The sequence below is a fragment of the Coregonus lavaretus genome (genome assembly GCF_964263955.1).
Source record: "Coregonus lavaretus genome assembly, chromosome: 23".
Classification (NCBI taxonomy): domain Eukaryota; kingdom Metazoa; phylum Chordata; class Actinopteri; order Salmoniformes; family Salmonidae; genus Coregonus; species Coregonus lavaretus.
Genome location: NC_140010.1, coordinates 25,917,485 through 25,927,778, shown reverse-complemented (window position 1 = coordinate 25,927,778; position 10,294 = coordinate 25,917,485).

The window sequence follows — 10,294 nt, the reverse complement described above, 5'->3', positions numbered from 1 at the left end:
CTAATCGTGGCTACCCAGACTATTTGCATTGTCCCCCCCACCCTACCCCACTGCACTCCATCTTTTACATTACATTACATTTACATTTTAGTCATTTAGCAGACGCTCTTATCCAGAGCGACTTACAGGAGCAATTAGGGTTAAGTGCCTTGCTCAAGGGCACATTTACGTCATTTAGCAGACGCTCTTATCCAGAGCGACTTACAAATTGGTACATTCACCCTATAGTCAGTGGGATAACCACTTTACAAATTTTTTATTATTATTTTTTTTTCTTGGGGGGGGGGGGGGGGGGGGGGTAGAATGATTACTTTATCCTATCCCAGGTATTCCTTAAAGAGGTGGGGTTTCAAATGTCTCCGGAAGGTGGTGAGTGACTCCGCTGTCCTGGCGTCGTGAGGGAGCTTGTTCCACCATTGGGGTGCCAGAGCAGCGAACAGTTTTGACTGGGCTGAGCGGGAACTATGCTTCCGCAGAGGAAGGGGAGCCAGCAGGCCAGAGGTGGATGAACGCAATGCCCTCGTTTGGGTGTAGGGACTGATCAGAGCCTGAAGGTACGGAGGTGCCATTCCCCTCACTGCTCCATAGGCAAGCACCATGGTCTTGTAACCATGGTGCGAGCTTCAACTGGAAGCCAGTGGAGTGTGCGGAGGAGTGTTTTTTTATTTTTATTTTATTTTATTTTTTTAATTATTTCACCTTTATTTAACCAGGTAAGCCAGTTGAGAACAGGTTCTCATTTACAACTGCGACCTGGCCAAGATAAAGCAAAGCAGTGCAATAAAAACAACACAGAGTTACATATGGGGTAAAAAACATAAAGTCAAAAATACAACAGAAAATATATATACAGTGTGTGCAAATGTAGCAAGTTATGGAGGTAAGGCAATAAATAGGCTATAGTGCAAAATAATTACAATAGTATTAACACTGGAATGCTAGATGTGCAAGATATTATGTGCAAATAGAGATACTGGGGTGCAAAAGAGCAAAATAAATAACAATATAGGGATGAGGTAGTTGGGTGGGCTAATTTCAGATGGGCTGTGTACAGGTGCAGTGATCGGTAAGGTGCTCTGACAACTGAAGGAGGGGGGTGACGGAGGGGGGTGACGTGAGAGAACTTGGGAAGGTTGAACACCAGACGGGCTGCGGCATTCTGGATGAGTTGTAGGGGTTTAATGGCACAGGCAGGGAGCCCAGCCAACAGCGAGTTGCAGTAATCCAGACGGGAGATGACAAGTGCCTGGATTAGGACATGTGCCGCTTCCTGTGTAAGGCAGGGTCGTACTCTCCGAATGTTGTAGAGCATGAACCTGCAGGATCGGGTCACCGCCTTGATGTTAGCGGAGAACGACAGGGTGTTGTCCAGGGTCACGACAAGGCTCTTCGCACTCTGGGAGGAGGACACAACGGAGTTGTCAACCGTGATGGCGAGATCATGGAACGGGCAGTCCTTCCCCGGGAGGAAGAGCAGCTCCGTCTTGCCAGGGTTCAGCTTGAGGTGGTGATTTTACGCTGCTGCTGCTCTGTTTATTATCTAAGCATAGTCTTTTTAACTCTACCCACATGTACATATTACCTCAATTACCTCAACTAACCAGTGCCCCCGCACATTGACTCTGTACCGGTACTCCCTGAATATAGCCTCCGCACTGTTATTTTATTTTACTGGTGCTCTTTAATTATTTTTTATTTTTTACTTATCTATTTTTTACTTAACATTTTTTATCTTACAACTGCATTGTTGGTTAAGGGCTTGTAAGTAAGCATTTCACTGTGGCAAATAACATTGATTTGATTTGATTTTGGTGGTGTAGTATGAAAGTCAACCTGAGGGGGCAACCTAACAAAGCACACACACCCCTGAATCAGAGGATGCCATACAGACAGACACCTCCCCATGGTCTACTACTGCATGTAATACAGAACAACATGAAGCATCAACAGTAGGACAGAGGGTGTCAAAGCTCTGTGATAGATAGATCAGCATTGTTCTGCTCCTTACCTTTTACACTTCAAACTGACTGACTAGTCATGAGAAACTGGCTGATCCTGCATGTTCTGGCTGCATGCTGCTTTGGTATAACATCACTCTGTTCATCTGTCTCTTTCTGTGCATTTTTTCATTTTATTTATATACATTATTATTATATGTTGTGAAGATAGTCTTCTGCTCTGCACAAATATATGTAACACAGCCAACAGAAGATGCAATGGTTGTAGAAGGACAACCAACAACACTCACTTGTCTATTTGATACAACTGATCAATAACCATATCTCTTCTGGTACAAACAACAAACAAATAGCAACCCCATGTTTATGCTGAGAAGGGATACGTTTTCACCTGGAGACACTACTACTGAGTTCAAGGAAAGATTTGATGTGTCTGAATGGTACAGCAAAATCAGTCCCCTTGACAATCCAGAGGTTGCAGATGTCTGACTCTGCTGTGTACTACTGTGCTCTGAGGCCCACTGTGACAACAGGAGATACAGTGCCCTTACAAAAACTATTTGGTTCACATGTGTCCATAGAAACATACAGTACCACTGAAAAGTTGGGACCCAAATCAAACATTTCAATATACTTCATGTACAGTAGTAGACCTGAATTAGATACTCTGTAGGCTACATGAGTGTTTGTTCCTGAATTATAATAGAATAACTGCACCTTTTCAAAATATATATATACAGTGGGGAGAACAAGTATTTGATACACTGCCGATTTTGCATGTTTTCCTACTTACAAAGCATGTAGAGGTCTGTAATTTTTTATCATACGTACACTTCAACTGTGAGAGACGGAATCTAAAATGAAAATCACATTGTATGATTTTTAAGTAATTAATTTGCATTTTATTGCATGACATAAGTATTTGATTAATCAGAAAAGCAGAACTTAATATTTGGTACAGAAACCTTTGTTTTCAATTACAGAGATCATACGTTTCCTGTAGGTCTTGACCAGGTTTGCACACACTGCAGCAGGGATTTTGGCCCACTCCTCCATACAGATCTTCTCCAGATCTTTCAGGTTTCGGGGCTGTCATTGGGCAATACGGACTTTAAGCTCCCTCCAAAGATTTTCTATTGGGTTCAGGTCTGGAGACTGGCTAGGCCACTCCAGGACCTTGAGATGCTTCTTACGGAGCCACTCCTTAGTTGCCCTGGCTGTGTGTTTCGGGTCGTTGTCATGCTGGAAGACCCAGCCACGACCCATCTTCAATGCTCTTACTGAGGGAAGGAGGTTGTTGGCCAAGATCTCGCGATACATGGCCCCATCCATCCTCCTCTCAATACGGTGCAGTCGTCCTGTCCCCTTTGCAGAAAAGCATCCCCAAAGAATGATGTTTCCACCTCCATGCTTCACGGTTGGGATGGTGTTCTTGGGGTTGTACTCATCCTTCTTCTTCCTCCAAACACGGCGAGTGGAGTTTAGACCAAAAAGCTATATTTTTGTCTCATCAGACCACATGACCTTCTCCCATTCCTCCTCTGGATCATCCAGATGGTCATTGGCAAACTTCAGACGGGCCTGGACATGCGCTGGCTTGAGCAGGGCGACATTGCGTGCGCTGCAGGATTTTAATCCATGACGGCGTAGTGTGTTACTAATGGTTTTCTTTGAGACTGTGGTCCCAGCTCTCTTCAGGTCATTGACCAGGTCCTGCCGTGTAGTTCTGGGCTGATTCATCACCTTCCTCATGATCATTGATGCCACACAAGGTGAGATCTTGCATGGAGCCCCAGACCGAGGGTGATTGACCGTCATCTTGAACTTCTTCCATTTTCTAATACTTGCGCCAACAGTTGTTGCCTTCTCACCAAGCTGCTTGCATATTGTCCTGTAGCCCATCCCAGCCTTGTGCAGGTCTACAATTTTATCCCTGATGTCCTTACACAGCTCTCTGGTCTTGGCCATTGTGGAGAGGTTGGAGTTTGTTTGATTGAGTGTGTGAACAGGTGTCTTTTATACAGGTAACGAGTTCAAACAGGTGCAGTTAATACAGGTAATGAGTGGAGAACAGGAGGGCTTCTTAAAGAAAAACTAACAGGTCTGTGAGAGCCGGAATTCTTATTGGTTGGTAGGTGATCAAATACTTATGTCATGCAATAAAATGCAAATTAATTGCTTAAAAATCATACAATGTGATTTTCTGGATTTTTGCTTTAGATTCCGTCTCTCACAGTTGAAGTGTACCTATGATAAAAAATTACAGACCTCTACATGCTTTGTAAGTAGGAAAACCTGCAAAATCGGCAGTGTATCAAATACTTGTTCTCCCCACTGTATATGTTTGTCATACTCACATCATGGAACATTTATGTAATTGACAATTGCTTTAAGCTACTTTCGATTTCATGTGAGCAAGATGTAAGCTTTTCACTTTGTCTAATGTACTGCAGAGAGTGGGAATATCTAATATTGCCAGACACAATATTGATTCATACATTTTTATACAATCTTTCCTCTCTCTGAACAGGCTCCTCCTTCATGTCTGTCAGTTGATGATGATATACAGGCTGAGATGGACATGGAAGAGAGAGAGAGGATCTCTACCTCTTACTGTAACTCACAGTCACTCCCTGTGTGTTCTGCATAACCATGTCTGATCATCTGGCTGGTTCTTGCTGTATTGTGCTTCGGTATGAAGGAACCTTTTCTCTCATTGGTTTATCTCATCTTTAACTAATTTGACCTATAGTTTTATAATTTCTATCATCTTAAAACTATCACTCAGTCTTTCTTTTTTCCCCAGAGTGCACAGGAGATAATGTGCAACAGCAACCAGGAGGTGTGATTGTTACAGAAGGAGGACTGGTAACACTGAGTTGTCAATATAAGACCAGTACTAATAATGCATATCTATATTGGTACAAACAAGATGCAAATTACTTCCCTAACATATGCTGACCCGTTATTATTTTGGATCTGGAGACAATGCTGCAGGGTTCAAGGAGAGGTTTGATGCAAGTCTAAATGGCAAGAAACAATCATCCCCTTGATGATTTGGAGGGTGCAGCTATCTGACTCTGCTCTGTACTACTGTGCCCTGCAGCCCACAGTGACATGAAACCTGTGCACACTGTACAAACACCTGGAAAGAAAACTGACATCCCCTAGATATCCCCTCATTTTCTATTTCAACATTACCTTGCATAGACAAAACACACATACACAGAAAATGAGCAATGAAAGATTTTCAATGAACACTAAAAATGAACATAACATGGAAACGTGACAGAAATGTATTAAGGCTATCTGATTGTGTTGCTTATATATACTTTAGATTCTAGATTTAAATAAGAAAATAAAATAAACTATTAATGAATGAACGCCTCATGTTGAATAAATGAATATCTTGCAGATCTTGCATCAAGCAACTCTGTTGCCCTAAAATCAAGAAAATAAATGGAGATATATAACACAGTTTTATACAATATCCAATAGATGGAGACCAAGGTAATCATATTTCAGTGCAGACCTGCATTTTGAGGATGTGACAGTGGCATCAAGCAGCAGCAACAAGTCTGCTGTTACTTCTGCATGATCTGACAACTCTCTGTATTTTGGGGTGGGGCTTCAAAGTTTTGAGAACAGATGGTCCATTCAAAACTAGAAGGAGAAGGATGTTTTTTTAGTATACACAAATCTTGTTGTGCTGTGTGGTATCATTTTAACTTCCAGTTTCAGCCACAATGTCAACCCCGACATTTATTTTGTTTTTAGTATTTGCATGTAAGTAATCTACTATAATCCGTAAAAAAATATATGTTTTATGTTGAATCGAAATAAAGATTTTATGCGTTTAAAATAGATCTATAACAGAGTAATAATAGAAGAATAACATATTTTGTATCTCTTGCAGGTGACAGTAATGGTCAGACCATTGAACCAATCAGAGAGGAGGTGTATGCTCCAGCAGGTAGCAATATTACACTTTCATGCACCTACTCATCTGCAGTCTCTCTTCAATGGTATCTCCAGGACCCTGGATCAGCTCCTCAGTATATCCTGCTTATCCTGCATGGTGTTGGGTCTCCATCACGGGCTCCAGGTCTGGATCCTAGACTGTCAGTCAAACTAAATGATGAGAAGACCCGTGTGGATCTGGAGATCTCCTCTGCTAAAGAGAAAGACTCTGCTATGTACTACTGTGCACTGACGCCCACAGTGAAAGGAAACCTACATACGCTGTACAAAAACCTAACCTGACACATTCTATAGTTACATGACATGACCTACAGGAGATGTTACATCTCAAGGTTTTTACTTTTAACAGGAAACCTGGTGGGTGTGTTTAAAACCCTATGTAAAGAGGAGGAGCAACATTGTATATGGCTACTTATCATTTCAAAGTCATAGCAGTGTTTTGGCTTTGCTGTTTTCTAAATAACACATTCATTTCTGATCTCTAACATGGACCATGATGCTACTCTGTTATATTCTACTGATTTCAGCACTTGTATGTGATACTTTAGAGGATGATATTACTCCAACCAGCCCTGAGGAGTATTATTTAGAGGGTAGCAGATTTAAGATCTCCTGTTACTATATAGTAAAATCAGACTTTCTGCTCTGGCACAGACAGTACTCTGGATCAGCATACCAATTCCTCCTCTACACTACAGTGACTTCAAAGCCTGCTGTAATAAGAGCTAAACCTGAAGAACCCCGACTCTCTGTTAATCTGAATGAAGAGAGAACCTGTGTGGATCTGTTCATCTCCTCTGCTGAAGTGACAGACTCTGCTCTGTACTAATGCGCCCTGAGGTCCACAGTGACAGAAAATCCAGAAACACTTTACAACAACTGTACAGAAGCAGTGGACAACAATCCTTGTTGTGAACTGTTTCAGATCTAATTATTATCTGTCAGTTCCAACTCAGGTTGACAACACCTTAACGCTTAAAGAAGTCCACATTATCAGTCCTTCTACACCCCAATCAACACCATTTAAATCAACAAGATATACAGTATAACTCCCTATCTTCTGTAGAGGGCCTCACCTCAACACTACACAAACCTCTATTTCTCTGAGCAGGTGGCTCCTCCTCCTGACAGTGGAGGTAGTTGCAGGGCAGACAGACAGCAGCCATACAGAACATATCACATATCACACCCTGCAGATCACAGTAAACTGCATATCACATATCAGTTTAGTAAGCCCTCTTTCCTAGCTGCATTCTGTCACATACACCACGATGTTGCTCACTTCAATCTTACTGTTTTCACCACTTGTTGGTAATTAAGGTTTTATGTCATTTTTAAGTCATTTCCACACTGTCTGGCATTATTTCATTCGTAAATATTGGGCTGCTTCAATTATAAAATAAGAGGTTTTGATATTTAGTCTCATGCTTATTTTTGTCTCCTTCACAAGTGATGCTTTAGAGGATGATATCACTCCAACCAGCCCTGAAGATAATTATTTAGAGGGTAGTAGAGTTAAGCTCTCCTGTAACTATAAAGTAATAGCAGATAGTCTGCTGTGGTACAGACAGTACTCTGGATCAGGTCTCCAATTCCTACCAATAATCCATATGAAGTGAGAGGTGATCCACAATACTTTCGACTGTCTGTTACACTGAACAAGGAGAGAACCTGTGTGGATCTGGAGACCTCCTCTGCTGAAGTGACAGACTCTGCTCTGTACTACTGTGCTCTGAGGACCACAGTGACAGGAAACCCAGAAACACTACAAAAACCTGACAACATATACTGTAGAAAGAAAGACACAACAGAAAACATTTCACAGTGGTGTTAAGAGGTGGGGCTGTATAATCAAAGATCCAGATGTAGCATATGGGATGTTATTGTTCAGGAAGTGGCTAGTCAGTCAGGTCTCTCAGTGATGTCTGTCTGTCTGTCTGTCTGTCTGTCTGTCTCTCTGTCTGTTTCTCAAAGGTCTAACAAGATGTTGCTCTTCTCATTAGTTCTCTTTTCAGCTTGTTTAGGTGAGTTATTATATGATTGAATCCTTGCTCTCATCTGTGAATTTAATCTTACAGTGAATGAAGAATATATTTTAATCCATAACACTTGTCTTAGTACAATAATATCGTAGATTTTAATTTTATATTTTTAACAGTTATGGAACATTTGTTAAACGTCAGTTACAACTACAATTTTTACTGTTACATTTTTTGCAGGAAACAGTTTTGGGGATTCAATAAAACCTGCGACAACTAAAGAGCTTGTTCAGGAGGGAAGGAATGTCCATCTCTCCTGCAAACATGATAGCACTGTCTACAATCTACAGTGGTACCGCCAATATCCCAGATCCAAACCAGAATTCCTCCTGTACATCACATCAGAGGGGACTATATTTAAATCTACTCCCCCACATCCTCGTCTGACCGTTACCATCGACAAAGTGGACAAACGTGTGGATCTGAAGATCTCCTCTGCTGAAGTGACAGACTCTGCTCTGTACTACTGTGCCATGGCGCCCACAGTGAGAGGAAACCCAGACACACTGTACAAAAACCTGTCAAGTGCCTTGGCAAGAAACCAATGAGAAGAGGAGGAGCAACAGTAAGCAGAAATTAAGTAAGATACGTAAAGGCAACAGAGGATTAAATATTCAGAGATAGCCAAGATTATGTTTCTGTATGCAGTGCTGCTGCTATGCACATTTGCAGGTAAGTGACACTTAACTGATAAGCATGCATAAAAAAATTATATTGTGTTTTATATTACATTTTCTTTTCATTAACATATGTACTACAACTACACTTTTTTTAAAATACAGATTACAGTTTTGAGAATGCTATTGCTCATTTGAGAAATTAAGGGCATGTCTTGGAGGGAACCACTCTCACCCTGTCCTATAACTGCTCCTCAAGTTCTACAATTGGAAAAAGATTCTACTGGGATCATCAAACCAGTGCTGGGAAAATGCCAACATTCCTTCTATGGATGATAGATACAGACCTCCAAGAGAATTGGTCGCCTGCTATTCTGTTAGGTTATATTGATACAGAGACCAAACGTGCTGATCTGAATAACTCCTCTGCTGAAGTGACATACTCTGCTCTGTACTAATGTGCCATGAAGACCACAGTGAACCATGGGAGGAAACAGACATATTGTACAGCATACAGTACTTAAATAACATATCTACTGTATGTTAAGGAGAGAGACTTATGGTAGAGGATGGGCTGAACAGCAGTATAGAAACATAAAAACAGGAGGAAACTTTCAGAGACCGCTTGGATCTGTCTGTCAGTATGTCTCTGTTCATCTAAGATGGTGTTGCTGTATTCAGTGTTGTTCCTGACCATATTTATTGATAGGCAATACAATACAAAACAATACAGTACAATTCAATTCAATACAATGCATTGCAATAATTGTCCATTTGAAATCAATTCCACTTCAAATATATTTTCATGAACAATTAAATGTATGTGTTTTAAAACCATTCTCTATGCAGGAGTCAGTTGTGAGGACCTCACTCCACTCAAGAAAGAAGAGTATTGTTTAGAGGGAACCCCTGTTACCCTGTCTTATAACTACTCCAGAACAGCTACTGGTGGAGATAAAGTCTATTGGTATCACCAAGACACAGCACAAAGGCCAGAGTTCCTCATGTACATCTCAGGTACAGGGTTTATAAAGAAAGCTGTTCCTCTGAACACTCGAATATCTACAAAACTGAATGAAGAGATAAAACGTTTGGATCTGGAGATCTCCTCTGCTGAAGTGACAGACTCTGCTCTGTACGACTGTGCTGTGAGGCCCACAGTTACAAGAAACCTACACACACTATAAAAAAAATAAAACTCAGAATGGACCACATCAGCAGGAAGTTATCTGGTTGCTTTTTTAACTTGTGTCTAACCCATACTTTGTAGATATCTAAACACTAATGATTTATATTAATGTCTCTGATAAATAAAGCCTATGACTCAAATGTTTCACCTGAGCATTGATACATTCTGTCAATTTGATGGGTATTCCTATTCTGCTACAGTCAGGCCTCTTAACCACATCATATACATACAATATGCATGGATTAAATGGCATCATTGGTCTCAACATGGAACTACCTGTAAAACATAACACATACAGTGCATTCGGAAAGTACCCCTTGACTTTTTCCACATTTTGTTACGTTTCAGCCTTATTCTAAAATTGATTAAATCGTTTTTCCCCTCATCAATCTAAAAACAATAACCCATAATTGCAAAGCAAAAATAGGTTTTGAGATATTTCTGATAATGTATTAAAAATAAAAAATAAAAATATTACATTTACATAAGTATTCAGATCCTTTACTCAGT